Here is a 16868-nt window from a genome sequence, read left to right on the forward strand (position 1 = left end):
CACTGTTAACTAATCTTATTATTGCTTTGTTTAAATAATTGCATTTAACTAACAGAAAAGTAAATAATAAAAAATATATAATTTCAAATAAATGTCAATTTTAATAACACACTCACACACACAAAGGAAAGGAAAGAAAAGGAAAGAGACCCGCCGAAACTGGTTTGGCTCAGTGGATAGAGCGTCGGCCTGCGGACTGAGGGGTCCCAGGTTTGATTCCGGTCAAGGGCATGTACATTGGTTGCGGGCACATCCCCAGTGGGAGGTGTGCAGGAGGCGGCTGATGGATGTTTCTCTCACATCGATGTTTCTGGCTCTCTGTCCCTCTTCCTTCCTCTCTGTAAAATATCAATAAAATATATTAAAAAAAAAAAAAAAGAAAGAAAAGAGACCCTTGTGTCCTGGTGACTTGTGCATAAGCCTTGTCTCCCATCTCACCCCACCCTCCAGAGTGGGAGCCCCCACAAGCAGGGACCCTGAGCCTGGCCCCGCTCCCTCGCGACTTCCTGGCAAGTCCTGGAGACGTTTGCTGCTGAGCCAGTGCTAACAGTCACTCCCAGTTCCTCTAGGGCCAGCCAGGAGTTTCAGGCCTCACCAACCGCCACCCACTTCTTCCATGTCAGGCTGGTTTCCTGCTGGCTGAAGCTACCCCTCACCAGCTGGTGATTCAGAGCCTGGCCAGGGTGGCAGCGCTAGCCTACCCAGCCCTGCCAGTGACTAAGCCTGTGGTGAGGCTGGGCTGGGCCTGTTTGGGTGGGGCCCCTCCGCCCCAGCCTGGCCCTCCTTCCTCTCTCCCTTAAGCCGATTTCTGTCCTCGGGGCCTTCCAGATAGAATGAGGATAATCCTGGTTTCTGAATGCCTGAGTGTGCCAGGGGTGACAGAGACTTGGTCCCCACCCTCCTAGGGGGCAGAGCCTGGAGGACAGAAGCCTTTGCCCTGAGAGAAACAGAGAAAAAGCCCAAGAAGAAGGTGGGGGGAGCGATGTGAAGAGTGCCAAGTGGCCACTATGTGAGTATGGACTGATCAGGGCCCAGGACAGGGAGCTTGCGAGGACTGGGCTGTCCTACCTCCCACGGTGCCTCCCTCCGTGAGAACTGGCAAAGTCAATGACAACAGTCTCGAGCCAGCGCCCCAGCTGGCTTGGCAATTGCAGCACTGGCTGGATTCCGCCCGGCACCCAGTCCATCCGATGGCTTTGCAGGGGGTTTGACCTGTGTGCTTACACATGGAGCCCTGAGCCCGAGCGAGGGGCAGCCCCAGGGGTGGTGCACCCCGCCCCCGGGGGAGCATTTGGAAATGTGTGTAGGGGTGTTTTTAATCATCACTACGCCTGGTGTCTGCGGGGGTGGTGGAGGATGGCTACTGGCATTTAGTACCTGAAGGTCAGAGATGCTGAGCATTCTGCAGAGGTGGCCAGTCCTGCCCAGGGACAAAATCCTTCTCCCCCACCCCCAAATCCAGGGCCGAGGTCCCTCTGCTGCCCAGTAACCATGTGAAGAGGATCGTGCTGACTTCAGAAGCACTTTCCAAGGTTCCAAGGAGTTTTAAGTTACACTGTCTCCTTCTCCCAAGAAGACATACAAATGACCAACCGGTATAGGAAAAGACGCTCAGCTTCACCAGCTGTTAGGGAAATGCAAATTGAAACTACAATGAGATACCACCTCACATCTGTTAGAATGCTGTCATCAATAAGACAGGTAGTAAGTGATGGAGAAGTTGTGGTTAAATAGGAACCCTCATGCACTGCTAGTGGTAATGTAAACTGGCACAGCTGCTATGGAAAACAGTACGGAAGTTCCTCGGGAAATTAAAAACAGAGCTACTGTATGGTCCAGCGACCTCTCTGCTGGGTATCTACCAGAAAATTAGAAACCATTTATTCATAAAGATATATGTACCCCTATGTTCACAGCAGCATTATTCAGGGTGGCTAAGACATAGAAACCACCGAAGTGTCCTTCAGTGTATGATTGGATAAAGAATCTGTGGTCTGTATATACAATGGAATGCTACTCAGCCACAAGATAACATACTGCCATTGGCAACACATGGGTGCATCTTGAGAACACAGTGAGACCTTGGTTCTCGAACTTAATTCATTCTAGAAGGCTGTTCAAAACCTGAAGCATTATTTCCCATTAGAAATAATGTAAATTGAATTAACCTGTTCCAGACCCCCAAATGATTCCCTGTTTTAACCTTTCTTAGGTACAGTACATGTCTAATGTACTACTTAATCTATAAATAAACATTTTAAAAACAAAAAAGACATGAAACGTAGATGAGAATTTAACAAAAAGGAAATGAAATGTGCAATAAAAAATGAAAATTTAATAATAATAAGCAGCAATAATAAGCGTGGCTCAGTGGTTGGGTGTCAACCTATGAACCAGGAGGTCATGGTTCTATTCCTGGTCAGGGCATATGCCCGGGTTGTGGGCTCAGTGCCCAGTGTGGGGCGTACAGGAGGCAGTCAATCGATGATTTTCTCTCATCATTGATGTTTCTCTCTCCCTCTCCCTTTCCCTTCCTCTCTTTAATCAATAAAAATATATTTTAAAAGAATAGTAATAATAAACAGCAACAAAAAAATGAAAATATTCACAGCACAATTTCCTGAGATGTTAACAGCAGCAAACTGACTCATACTCAAGCATTCTTTGCTTGGTTTGTCGCCTGAGAGACATGTGACTGATCATACAAGTATCAGCATGAAAGTGTTGTTGGGTGGAGAAGCGAATTCTTCGAGATGGGAGACATTCAGGAACTGAGGTTTGTACCATGCTAAGCAAAATGTGAGACGGAAAAAGTCAAGAACCAGGTGATTTCACTTATATGTGGGATATAAAAAACTGAAAGCAACAAAGGTACAAACAAGACAAAAAAACAAAAAACTCAGAGACTCAGACAACAGTATGGTGGTTACTAGAGGACAAGAGGTGGAGGGGGAGGTAGTAAAGGGTAAAAGGGGTCAAATATACGGTGATGGAGGAGATTTGCCTTTGGGTGGTGCACACACAATGCAATGTACAGATGATGTATTATAGAATTGTACACTAGAACCCTATATCATTTATTAACCTACTAGAGGCCCAGTGCACAAAATTCATGCATGGGTAGGGTCCCTAGGCCTGGCTGGCGACCAGGGCCGATCTGTGGGGCAACTGGGGGGCGATCAGGGGCCTTGGCTGGCCTGGGGCCTGCAGGCTGGGGGCAGCTCCTGCGTTGAGGGTCTGCCCCCTGGTGGTCAGTGTGTGTCATAGTGACCGGTCGGTCCGCCGTTCGGTTGATTTGCATATTAGCCTTTTATTATATAGAATATCACCCAATACATTTCATTTTAAAAAGATACACTGTCTTGTCCTGGCTGGTGTGGCTCAGTTCGTTGGGCATCGTCCTGTGCACCAAAAAGTTGCTGGTTCAATTCCCGATTGGGGCACATGCCTGGGTTGCTGTCTCTATCCCTGCTTGGTGGGGGGAGGGGGGTGCAGGAGGCAGCCCATCAATGATTTGCTCTCATCACTGATGTTTCTATCTCTCTCCCTCTCCCTTCCTCTCTGAAATCAATAAAAACATATTTTTAAAAAATAATTCATTTAGCCAAAACCGGTTTGGCTCAGTGGATAGAGCGTCAGCCTGTGGACTTAAAGGTCCCAGGTTCGATTCCGGTCAAGGGCACGTAACTTGCTTGCGGGCACATCCCCAGTAGGAGGTTTGCAGGAGGCAGCTGATCGATGTTTCTAACTCTCTATCCCTCTTCTTTCCTCTCTGTAAAAAATCAATAAAATATATTTTAAAAAAAAAATAATAATTCATTTAAAAACATCTTTAAAAAAAGATGCGTTGTCTCACTGGTCTCAGGATGCAGCTGATGCTCTCATTCCTCACTTAGTAATCTTGACGGCAAGGACATGACGGTAACACCCAGCGCCCCTACCTGCCGTGCCAGGCATGTGGCCAGGCTGCGGACGTGTTATCTTCATGACAGCCCGTGGCTCTGTCACAGTTATTGTCCCCAGTTTGCAGATGAGGAAATGCGCCCTCAGAGAGGGGCGGGTAGTCACGAGGGTGGGAAGTCGGGAAGCCCGTTTTACAACCTGGGTCTACTTCACACCAAAGCCCTACTCTCCATGGGGAAATGGACACTCAGACACTCTCACTGCTCCCCGAGTCGCCACCGGCAGGGCCGGGCAGAACCGAGGTGTCTGAGTCCCCGCCACCTCGCCCGGGACCCATGGCTGCGAACGAACCTGGGGCTGATGAATAGAAATAAAAACCCAGAGGAAAGGCCTTTCTTGTGCCTTTTCTCTACACACTGTCTGCTTTCTTCAAGTATTTCTGGCTCTGGAATGGTTAAGGTAATTCCTTTTACCTGAAATAATCTTCCATTTTCCCTCTGTAAGGTACCATCCTGTAACTATTTGTTGTTGCTGTTAATCTTCACCCCAGGATATTTTCCAGTTGATTTTAGATAGAGTGAAGAGAGGGAGGGAGGGAGAGAAACATCGATGTGAGAGAGACACATCCTGCACATACTCCAACCAGGGCAGGGGATCAAACTTGCAGCCCAGGTACGTGCCCTTGACCAGGAATTGAACCCGTGACCCTTCGCTGTGTGGGTCAATGCTCTAACCACTGACAACACGGGCCAGGGCTCTTACTGTAACTTTGAAGGACTCCAACAATGCTCCGCCCCCGGGGAAAGCCCCTAGCTGCCCGCAAGGTGAGCAGGAGTGGAGTCTAGATGTAATCCAACCTTCCCGTGGGCAATGTCTGGCTCCAACTGGCTCTCACCATTCTGGCCTCGGTTTTCAAAAAGTGGAGCTAATAGCCCCTATGAAATCAGGCACGTACAGCACTTGGCCAGAGCCTGGCGGGCTCTTCAAATGGTAGCTGCTCTCATGATGATTGTCAGAATTTAGCGTGGAAGACATGTGGGTCTACACAGGATCCTAACTCTGATGACCAGTGGCCAGAGCCAAGATAGAGGTCTGAGCCAAGGGCCCTGGGAGCCCTGAGCTGGGAGGGTGTGACAGGAGGGCTTCCTGGTGGAGGAGGCACCGTTTGAGCTGGGCCACAAGAAATGGAACAGATTTGCTGTGAAGAAGCCACATCTCCCTGAGCTGTAGAGCTTGGATTTGTAGGAATTCTCGGGGCTGGGGGTGCTCCAGGTGAGAAAGAGGGGTCCTGGGGGCTGGAAGTGTGGCTCTGGGAAACAGGGTCAGGCGGAGAATTTCTTCCTTTTCCTGTCTTTTCTTTGTTGAAGCCTAATTTACATATGTCAAAGGCGCCGTTCGCCAAGAGCTATTAACACATGCTTTTTGCAGCTTTGCTGAGGTAGAATTAACGCAGAGTAAGCTGCACATATTTAAAGTGTAAAATGTGATGACTTTTTGGCCTATGAATACATCTGCAAACCATAAAATAAAGATAACAAATTAGCACCACACCCCCAAAATTTCCCCTGGTCCCTGGTTATTTCTCCCTCCCTCTTCCGCCGGACGCACATCCCAGGCAACAACTGATTTGATTTCTATCACTGTAGATTAGATTGCGTTTTCTAGAATTTTATATAAGTGAATCAGAGAGTATTACTCTTTTTTAAAAAATATTTTTTTATTGATTTCAGAGAGGGAGAGAGAGATAGAAACATCAATGAGGAGAGAGAACCATTGATCAGCTGCCTCCTGCATGCCCCACACTGGGAATCAAGCCCACAACCTGGGCATGTGCCCTTGACCGGAATCGAACCCGGGACCCTTTAGTCCACAGGCCGACACTATATCCACTGAGCCACACCAGCTAGGGCAGTGTTACTCTTTTTAAAATATGTATATTTTTATTGATTTCAGAGAGGAAGGGAGAGGGAGAGAGCGATAGAAACATCAATGATGAGAGAGAATCATCAATTGGCTGCCTCCTGCACGCCCCATACTGGGGATTGAGCCCGCAACCCAGGCATGTGCTCTGACTGGGAATCGAAACTTGGCCTCCTGGTTCATAGGTCAACACCCAACCACTGAGCCACGCTGGCTGAGCCATAAATCAGTTTTGTTTGTCCTAGAACTTCATATACATGAAATTAAATACTACATTTTCTTTTGTGTCTGGCTTCTCTTGCTCAACATTATGTCTCCAATCAGGGACATAGAAAGGGAGTGGACTGACAATTCTCAGGGGGAAGGGGGTGTGAGGGGTGCGGGAAGAGATTGGACAAAAATCTTACACCTATGGATGAAGACAGTGGCGGGGGGTAAGGGCATGGGGTGGGGTGGGGTGGGGTGGGGAATCAGGTGGAGGGGAGCTATGGGGGGAAAAAAAGAGGAACACCTGTAATAATCTGAACAATAAAGATTTATTTAAAACAAACAAACAAAAAAAAAACATTATGTCTCCAAGAGTAGCCCATGTTTTTGCCTGTATCCGTAAAGTATCCCCTTGTCTTGCTGTGTAGTATTCCACGGTAGAGATATGCCACAAAATGTTTATCCATTCTCCTGCTGCTCCCAGCGTGGGGCTATTATAAATAAAGATGCTGCGAGTCTTCATTACAAGTCTTTCTGTGGACACACATTTTCATTTCTCCTGGTGCCTGGGTCACGGCTAAGAGTGGAATTTCTGGTTCACAGAGGAAGTGTGGCTTATTACTTCAAACTGTCAAACATTTTTTCAAAGTGGTTGTGTCATTTTACACTCCCACCAACAATGCCTGAGATTTTACACTCCCACAGACAGTGCCTCCTCCACCAGTTGGTCCACATTCTTGCCACGTTCGTTATCGTCCATCCTTTAATTTTAGCCTTTCTGGGGATGAGCGGTGGTATTTCATGTGGTTTTGTTTTGCATTTCTCTGATGACTACTGACTCATCATGTTTAGCATTCTTTCATTTGTTATTGGATTATATTTCTCCTTTAAGCTTTGTGTTATTACTAAAGTAAAACATGAGTAAGATAACACACTCAGCTACAGAAGTACATGAAGTACAATGAAAGATTTTACCTTATTCTCCCAATTTTACTCCCTGGCATTAGCTAACAGTTTATTGTATAGTGCAAACAGATATAATTGAACACACACATATTTACATTTTTAAAAATATATTTTTTTTATTGATTTCAGAAAGGGAGAGATAGAAACATCAATGATGAAAGAGAATCATCGATTGGCTGCCTCCTGCATGCCCCCCACTGGGGATTGAGCCCGCAACCCAGTCACGTGCCAGGACTTGGAATCGAACCATGATTTCCTGGTTCACAGGTCAATGCTCAACCACTGAGCCATACAAGCCAGGCCATATTTATATTTTTTTAATCAGAAAAAAATCCTCTTGCTTTGATTGAGCACGTACTATGTGCAGATTTTAGGCTACAGGACTGACATGCATCATATCACTGAAACTGTACACTGTGGTAAGTAGATGAGGATACTGAGACCCAGAGAGGTTAAGACAGTTGCCATGGTCACACAGCTCATAAATGGCAGTACTTAACCCAGGTCTCGGACTTCGAAAGCCCCAGTGGGTTAACTGAGATGCTGTCCTCTTACAACCTCAGATTCACTCATTCAGTAATTCCTTTTTTTCATTCGTTCAACAAATATTCTTGGAGTCCATGCCAGGCCCTGCCCTGCCTTTCAGAGCCACAGATGAGCCGAGGAGTCAGACAGGGGGACTGACTAATATCATTTAGGGAGAAAGGGCTATGATGGGCGAAGTAGGGGGGCAAGGCTGACCCACATTTGGGGTGAGGAAAGGGTCCTGGCAGAAGGATCCCTGAGGGGTGTGAAGAGAAAAGGGGGTCAGGCTGCAGAAACAGCATGTGTGCATGAGGGTGCACTCGCAGGAAGCCCGTCTGTACCCCGAGGCAGGACTGGGGTCCAGCGGGGGCAGGTGAAGTGGAGGGTGCTGGAACAAGACCTTGTGACCATCTATATATATATATATATATATATATATATATATATATATATATATATATATATATGTATTTCAGAGAGGAAGAGAGAGGGGGAGAGAGAGAGAGAAACATCAATGATGAGAGAGAATCATTGATTGGCTGCCTCCTACACACCCCAGACCAGGGATCGAGCCCACAACCCGGGTATATGCCCTGACTGGGAATCGAACCATGACCTCCTGGTGCATAGGTCGAAGCTCAACCACTGAGCCACGCTGGCCGGGCCCTTGTGACCATCTTAAGGAGCCTGGCTCCATCCTGAGCATAAAGGGGAACGGTGGAAGGGCTGGCGCCACGATTTTCAGATTCCCAGGTTTTAGGATTTCATTCCTTTCGCTCTCCATCCCACAAGATTCCTCTGCGAGGAGCACAGTGTCTGCGGGTGACCAAGAGGCCACTCAGGCAGGAGGCTCCACAGCTGTGCCCTGGGCGGGTGCCTCCGAGCAGGATTCAGGCTACCTGGTCCGCCAGGAAAGAACCTACTGCCCCCTGGTGGTGACCAGAGGGAACTCCAACACGGGCAGAAATTGGGGAACTGAGGGCAGGCCAGGCAGGGGTCCTCAGGTCCGCTCCTCCCCCAGGCCTCGCATCTCAGTCACCAGCATTACCACCCTCCCAGCTGTTAACCAGGGCTCACCCTCAAGCCCCCTCTTTCTCTCATTTCATCCCACCTCTGCCATGTCCCATCCTGTGGCTGCTGCAAGCTGATCGTCCCACCCTTCTGTCCCCCAACCTTTGTCACAGCCTCCCAGCTGGTTTCTCTGCTGTCTGCCTGGACCACTACTCTAGTCTCTACACAGAATCCAGGGCAATCCTTTGTTGTTGTTATTTACTGAAGTGACACGCAGTAGATTGCACGAATCTTAAGCGCACAGCTTTATACACTTCTGTGCATGTAATCGCCCCTGGAACACCCACCCACATCAAGATACAGAACATTTCCAGCCCACCTGCCCCTCCCCCCAAAGATAACCAGTATCTCATTTCTATCACCATATTAGGTCAGGCTGGCCCGTTGTTACACGGCAAAGAAATGAGGTTACCATGTAATGCGCTGTCTTTGGTGTCTGGCTCACTACACTCAGCATCGTGTTTTTTAGATTTACCCGTGGTGTCGTGTGTGTATTTGCACGTTGTCCTTTTTATTGTCGGGCAGATTCCGTGTGTGAGTGAGCTACCTCCATTTATCAGTTCTACTACTGAGGGACATTGGGGCTGCTTCCAGTTTGGGGCTATTAAGAATACACTGCTATGTGCCTGCTGGTACAGGTCGTTCGGTCGATACAACTCGTTTCTATTAGGAACGTGCCCAGAGGTGGACCCGCCGGGTCACAGGGAGGCAGGGCATTGGCTTCAGTAGGGACCGCTGCAGAGCTTTCCAAAGCGGCTGTACCAACTCACAGGCCCCCAGCATGTAGAGAGAAGCGTGATCTTTTAACCTTTTCATTTGGAAATAATTTCTAACTTACGGAAGAGTTGCAAGAATAAGAATAGTACAAAGGGCACATTTGTATACCATTTACTTAAATTAAACTATTATTTTATTTTAATTAATATTTTTATTTATTTTAGAGAGGAAGGGAGAGGGAGAGAGAGATAGAAACAATGATGAGAGAGAATCATTGATTGGCATGCCCCACACCAGCGATTGAGCCCACAACCCAGGCATGTGTTCTGACCAGGAATTGAACTGTGACCTCCTGGTTCATAGGTCGACACTGAACCACTGAGCCAAGCCGGCTAGGCTAAACTATTATTTTATGTCATGGGAATCTATCTATATACGTATGTATCGATCTATCTAGATCAGGGGTCCTCAAACTACGGCCTGCAGGCCACATGCGGCCTGCCAAGGACATTTATCCGGCCCGCTGGGTGCTGCTGCCTGTCCTGCTTAGCAGCCGACTCATCCCAGGCCCGCAGTGCGCATAGGAATTTGTTCATAGTTTTTTTTTAAACTATAGTCTGGCCCTCCAACAGTCTGAGGGACAGTGAACTGGTCCCCTGTTTGAAAAGTTTGAGGACCCCTGATCTAGATACACACATTTGTGCATATACACACATAGCATGGGATTATATATACACACATAAATAACATTCACATATTTTATATATATCCTATATAAAAAAGAGGTAATATGCAAATTGACCCTCATGCTCTCACATAAGGTGGCTGCCCCCATGTGGTCAAAGATGGCTGCCACAAGATGGCCATCAGGGGAGGGCAGTTGGGGTGACCAGGCTGGCAGGGGAGGGCAGTTGAGAGCGACCAGGCCAGCAGGAGAGGGCAGTTGGGGGCAATCGGGCCGGCAAGGGAGCAGTTAGGCGTCGATCAGGCTGGCAGGGGAGTGGTTAGGGGGTGATCAGGCTGGCAGGCTGGTGAGCGGTTGGAAGTCAGCAGCCCCAGATTGTGAGAGGGATGTCCCAGACTATAGAGGGTGCAGGCTGGGCTGAGGGACACACACCCCAGTGCACAAATTTCGTGCATCGTGCTTCTAGTATATATATAAAATTTCTTCTGATCATTTGAGTGTAGACTTTATACATCATGCTTCTCTACCCCTAAACACTCCAGTGTGTATCGCCCAAGCATGGGGATATTGCCTTAATAACTACAGTACAGTTTCAACTTAGGTAGAATTCATATTGTCTCGATGCTGCTATTCACTCTACCATTCACATTTGTATTGTATTGATGAACCCAGTAGCACCTTGCTAGTGTTCTTCACTCTCCTGCACAAGATCGAGTCCAAGATCAGGTATTGCACATTGCGGTCATGTCTCTGCAGGCTCCCTCGGCTGGGAACATTTCCACAGCCCTTCTTTGCTTTTATGACTATGGCACTCATTCTCGCCTGCAAGCAATGTGTACCCTTCTGGGGGACATTTGACAATGTCTGGAGACACTGTGGGTTCTCACAACTGGGAGTGTAGTACTGACATCTGGTGGGTAGAAGCCAGGGATGCTGCTAAACATCCTACAGTGCACAGGCCAGGCCTCACAACAAAGAATCACTTGGCTCCAATGTCAACAGTGCCAAGGTTGAGAAACCACAGACTAGAGTGATCTAAAATTGCGACTCACATCCCTCCACCTTCCCGCTTAAATCCCTCCAGTGGCTTTCCATTGTTCTTGGAATAAAATCCAAGCTCCTTATCATGGCTTACTAAGACCTATGTGAACTGGCCCCAGACCTCATCATCTCCCTCCCTCTTCTTCCTTCACTGTTTTCCAGCCACAACAATCTGGTACCCATCTTCCTCCTACCCCAGGGCCTTTGCACTCCCTATTCCCTCTGCCTTGAACACTTTTCCTCCAGATGTCCACTTGGTAGATCCCTTAGCATTCAGGTCATTCAGGGCTCATCTCAAATGTCCCCTATTCAGAGAGGCCTCATGATAACCCAGGTTTCCTACCCCATTACCCTGCTTTAGTTTTTTTATAACACTTTTGTTATCGGAACGTATCTTGTTTGTTTAACTACATGTTTATTGCTTGTCTTCCTCACCAGCGTGAATGCTGCATGATGGGGGAGGAATTTTCAATCATTTTCTTCACTACTGTATCCCAGCCACCTAAAACAAGTCCTGTCAGATACAGGCATGCAAAAACATTTGTTGAATAAACAAATACGGCCTAAAGATTACAAGCATGGGTGTTCGTAGGTGCAATTTTCTTCAGTTGTTCTGAATCTGGGTTCATCTGACATCAAAGTTCATCCCCAATGAGATCAGAGTTCTATACCTGAGGTGCACCGGTGGGGAAGCCAGTACCACTTCTGCCCTGGCCCCCAAGATCAGTGCCCTGGGCCTGTCTCCAAAAAGGACTGGTGATGTCATCACCAGAGCAACCGGTGATTGGAAGGGCCCGAGGATTATGGTGAAACTGACCATTCAGAACAGACAGGCCCAGATTGAGGTAGTTAGTGCCTTCTGCCTCTGCCCTGTTCATCAAAGCCCCAAGAGACAGAAAAAAGAAAAAGAACATTAAGCACGGTGGGATTTAACTTTTGATGAGATTGTCAACATTACCAGCAGATGTGGCACCAATCTTTAGCTAGAGAACTCTCTGGAACCATGCCCAGTCTGCTGGCTGCAATGTTGATGGCCGCCACCCTCATGACATCATAGATGGCATCAACAGTGGTGCCGTGGAATGCCCAGCTAGTTACTAGTAAGACCTACAAAGGAAAATATTTCAATTACAGCTCATTTGAAAAACAAAAACGAATGGGTGTTGAGTCAAGTCAGATCAAATCATTGCTCTGCCACTTACCAGCTGCGGAACTTTAAGTAAGTGACTTCACATCTCCGAGCCTCAGTTTCCTCATTTGTACGTGAAGGTAAAAGTGGTGCCTCCATCACAAGTGTGTAGAATGCTTGTAGAATATTGCTGGGCACATGGTAAGTGCTTGCTAACTTATTATTTGTGGCTCAGACATAGACGAGGCAGCAGGTATCAGTGGGAACTGGGACAGAACCCATCCAAATGCGTTTTCTCCCATAATCCCACATGCAATCCTTCGTCTCTTGGCCATTTAAAGCTCTTGTAACACTTTATTGCATTTTTTTGGATGCCTCCTTACTTGACAACTGCCTGAGGGCAGAGACACCCCCTGTCTACTTAACACAGCACCTGGCATAGAGGAGCTGGGAAGGAAGGAAGAAAGGAAGGAAGGGAGGGAGGGAGGGAGGGGGGGGAGGGAGGGAGGGAGGGTCTTTCCTGTAGTCTTACAGAAGAGGTGAGGCTCTCTGATGAGATGCCAGTGCTGGGTTGGGGAGGAAATGAGGATGGGGGTGAAGATAAGGTTTTAGGAGTATAAGGTGATGGGAATGGAAGTCAATAAGGTTCTAGTCTAGGGTGCAAAATTTAAGGGTGTGTGTGTGTGTGTATGTGTGTGTGTGACTGTACCCAAAACCTTAGTAATCAAGGTAAATAATTGATATAATATTTTTTCAATATATTTTTTATTGATTTCAGAGAGGAAGAGAGGGGGAAAGAGAGATAGAAACATCAATGAGGAGAACCATTGATCGGCCACCTCCTGCACCCCCACACTGGGATGGAGTCTGCAACTCAGGCATGTGCCTTGACCAGGAATCGAACTGTGACTTCCTTATTCATAGGGTCGATGCTTAACCACAGACCCATGCCGGCCGGGCTGATAGAATATTTTTTAAAAAATCAAAATTAGTGCCAAAAATTTCATGATGAACAAAATACAAAAATTTTAAGCAAAACCAGGGATTCATCACAACACAGTGCCTGTCATATTGGACCTGGGGCAAAAGGAAAACATCTGGATACCATTACCCTAGGCCTGGCCTCAGGGACCTGCTGTTCCTCCTGACTACCCGCAGGGGGCGGGGACAGCCTGGTTTTGGAAAATTGTCTCTGCTTGGCCTAAGTTCTCCAGATCCAGGGGATTACTCAAAAGCAGCTGCTGACCGGCTGGGTGGGCATCTCTGACCTTGGATAAGTCCCCTCTCCTCGCTGGGCCTCCGTTTCCCTATCTGTAAAGGGCCAGGAGCTCACATTTAATTTCTGTGTCAAACAGCTCAGCCCTGACTTCTTTATTTTTTTAAAAAAATATATTTTTATATATTTGATTTTTACAGAGAGGAAGGGAGAGGGATAGAGAGTTAGAAACATCGATGAGAGAGAAACATCGATCAGCTGCCTCCTGCACACTCCCCACTGGGGATGTGCCCTTGACTGGAATCGAACCTGGGACCCTTGAGTCTGCAGGCCGACGCTCTATCCACTGAGCCAAACCGGTTAGAGCTCAGCCCTGACTTCTCATTCATCCTCACTCTTCATGCCCCACCATTGGGAATGCAATTGTTTTCCATGAGCACCGATCGCTGTTTCTCATACACCATCATCCGATTGACTGGACACTCAATTACAAGAAACCTGTGAGTTTCTGAAGTCAGGAGCTCCACTGTACAAACCGACGTGTCTAGCCTGGTGCAGGTGCTCACTCAGCTTAAATATATTTTCTGGCCAAAAAGTTATTCATGGTTTTTCTTCTTTAATTTGTTTATGTAATGAATTAAGTTGACTGCCTTCCTAGTGATTAAACATCTTATTCACGGGGATGAAGCAGGGGAGCCCAAAGTGAAAATGGTCTATGGTTTTACTTTTTAAAATATATATAAATATGTTTTGGTACTAAAGTCAGGTTATTAAAATGGGTCGGAACGTTCTATATTTTTGTATAATCTAGAACAGTTTGTGTAACAGAAATAATCTGTTATGCAAACTATTAATCTGTGTAAAGACTTGATAAGCCCTGGTTGGTGTGGCTCAGTTGGTTGGGCATCGTCCTGGGCACTGAGGTGTTGCCGGTTCAATTCCTGGTCAGGGCACATGCCTGGGGGTTTGGGCTCAATCCCCAGAGGGGGCCGTGCAGGAGGCAACCGATAGATGTTTCCCTCTCACATCCATGTTTCTCTCTCTCCCTCTCCCTCTCCCTCCCCCTCCCCTCCCCCTCTTCCCCCTCCCCCTCTCCCTCTCCCTCTCCCTTCCCCTCTCCCTCTAAAAATCAATTTTAAAATCTTAAAAAAAAAAGACTAGGTAAAACTCAGAACTCAGCTGTAAAACTATCTAGGCCTAGTGCCTTTTTCACCTTCAACTTTTTATTAAAAATTTAAAATCTGCAGGAAAGTTGAACGCTCTTCAGCTAGATTCACCAACTGTTAACATTTTGTCACATTTGTGCTCTCTCTCTCTCTCTCTCTCACACACACACACACACACACACACACTCACACACACACTACTCCGTACTGTGTCAACTTAGCTGGAACCGAGTTTCCTAGAATCCTCTTCCCGGTGTGGTTCCAAGTTGGGTTGGCCACAAAATAAACTGGCTCACGATTTGGAAGGAGCAGCCATCTTTCACGCTCTGTGCTTTGGAGGAAGGCCTCAGGCTCTCAGGGGCCTGGCACGTGGCTGTCCCTGAGCTGTTAACCTGCCTTATTATTGGTTCGGGGCAACACCTGGGCATATGTCTTCTCTGGTTCCTGCCCGGTCTCCTCCTTCGGCTTCTCTGAGCCCTGGGCCAGGTCTGTGTGCAGCTCCGCAGTAAAGGACACCAGTTCTCCTGCAGGTCACCTGTGTCATTGAGGCTGGAGAGGGTGAGAGACAGATGTGTCCTTGCTCTCCCCCCGCATGTCCATCTCTCCTTTCCAACTACCGGCAGGTGCAGAGGCCTTGCACAGTCTGTTCCACCAGCACCCACAGTTGCATGAGATCTAGTCCTTGTTACCAACCCCGTATCTTATATCACTCAGAGGGGTCCTGCTTCTCTGAATCAAACACACACACACCACATTTAAAATTATTTTTTTAGCCAAAACCGGTTTGGCTCAGTGGATGTCAGCCTGTGGACGGAAAGGTCCCAGGTTCGATTCCGGTCAAAGGCATGTAACTTGGTTGCGGGCACATCCCCAGTAGGAGGTGTGCAAGAGGCAGCTGATCGATGTTTCTCTCTCGTCGATGTTTCTGACTATCTATCACTCTTTCTTCCTCTCTGCAAAAAATCAATAAAATATATTAAAAAAATAAATAAAATAAAATTATTTTTTAAAAATATTTTTTAAATATATTTTTATTGATTTCAGAGAGAGGAAGGAGAAGAGAGAGATAGAAACATCAATGATGAGAGGGAATCATTGATTGGCTGCCTCCTGCACGCCCCCTACTGGGGATCGAGCCTGCAACCCAGGCATGTGCCCTTGACTGGAATCGAACCTGGGACTCTTCAGTCCGCAGTCCAACGCTCTATCCATTGAGCCAAACCAGCTAGGGCTAAAAAGATATTTTTATTGATTTCAGAGAGGGAGGGAGGGAGAGGGAGAAAGAGATAGAAACATCAGTGATGAGAGAGAATCAGTGATTGGCTGCCTCCTGCACGCCCCACACTGGCAACTCCTGCATGTGCTCTGACCAGGAATCGAACCGTGATCTCCTGGTTCATAGGTCAACGCTTAACCACTGAACCACGCGGCTGGGCTATCCATTTCCCTTCTGTCTCCTCTGGGCTCTGCTCCCTTCACTCAGCCTTAAACTGGGGTGCTTCTCAGGGCCCTTCACATGACCCTCAGCTCCCAGGTCATCTCAGTCACCCTTCCTGGTGTCAGCCATGTCCTAAGTGCTGACAGGAAGACCCAGATCTGGCTACTGACTTTGAACTCCTATCCAACCACTTCTTTTTTTTTTTTTTTTTTAATATATATTTTATTGATTTTTTACAGAGAGGAAGGGAGAGGGATAGAGAGTTAGAAACATCGATGAGAGAGAAACATCAATCAGCTGCCTCCTGCACATCTCCCACTGGAGATGTGCCCGCAACCAAGGTACATGCCCTTGACCGGAATCGAACCCGGGACCCTTCAGTCTGCAGGCTGACGCTCTATCCACTGAGCCAAACCGGTTTCGGCAATCCAACCACTTCTTAATGAAGCCCAGCCTGCCTGTCCCCTTTAAAATACAAGTTGTCCAACCCCCTAGTCCTGATCACCTTACCTATTATTACCACAGCGCTTAACACCCTCTCACATACGATCTAATTTAGCGTTTACTTATTCATTGTCTTTCCCCCTCTACGATGTCAGCTTCACATCCACAGAGAATTGTCTCTTTTGCTCATTGCTGTATCTCCAGTGCCTGGCACACAGTAGGTGTTTAATAAATATTGCTGAGTTACTGAATGCCACCACACTTTGCCTCTGCCAGAGGTTCCCAAACACGGCAGCCCTTCTCAGTAATTTTTTCACAGTCCTTGACCCAAATGAAAACCTAACAGCTCTGCTTAGTAAGTAGTTAGGACCTAACAACTTAGTAACCATTTGAAAAAAATAATACCCACAGCCCTGGCCGGTTTGGCTCAGTGGATAGAG

Source organism: Plecotus auritus, assembly GCF_963455305.1.
Source record: "Plecotus auritus genome assembly, chromosome: 5".
Taxonomy (NCBI): Eukaryota; Metazoa; Chordata; class Mammalia; order Chiroptera; family Vespertilionidae; genus Plecotus; species Plecotus auritus.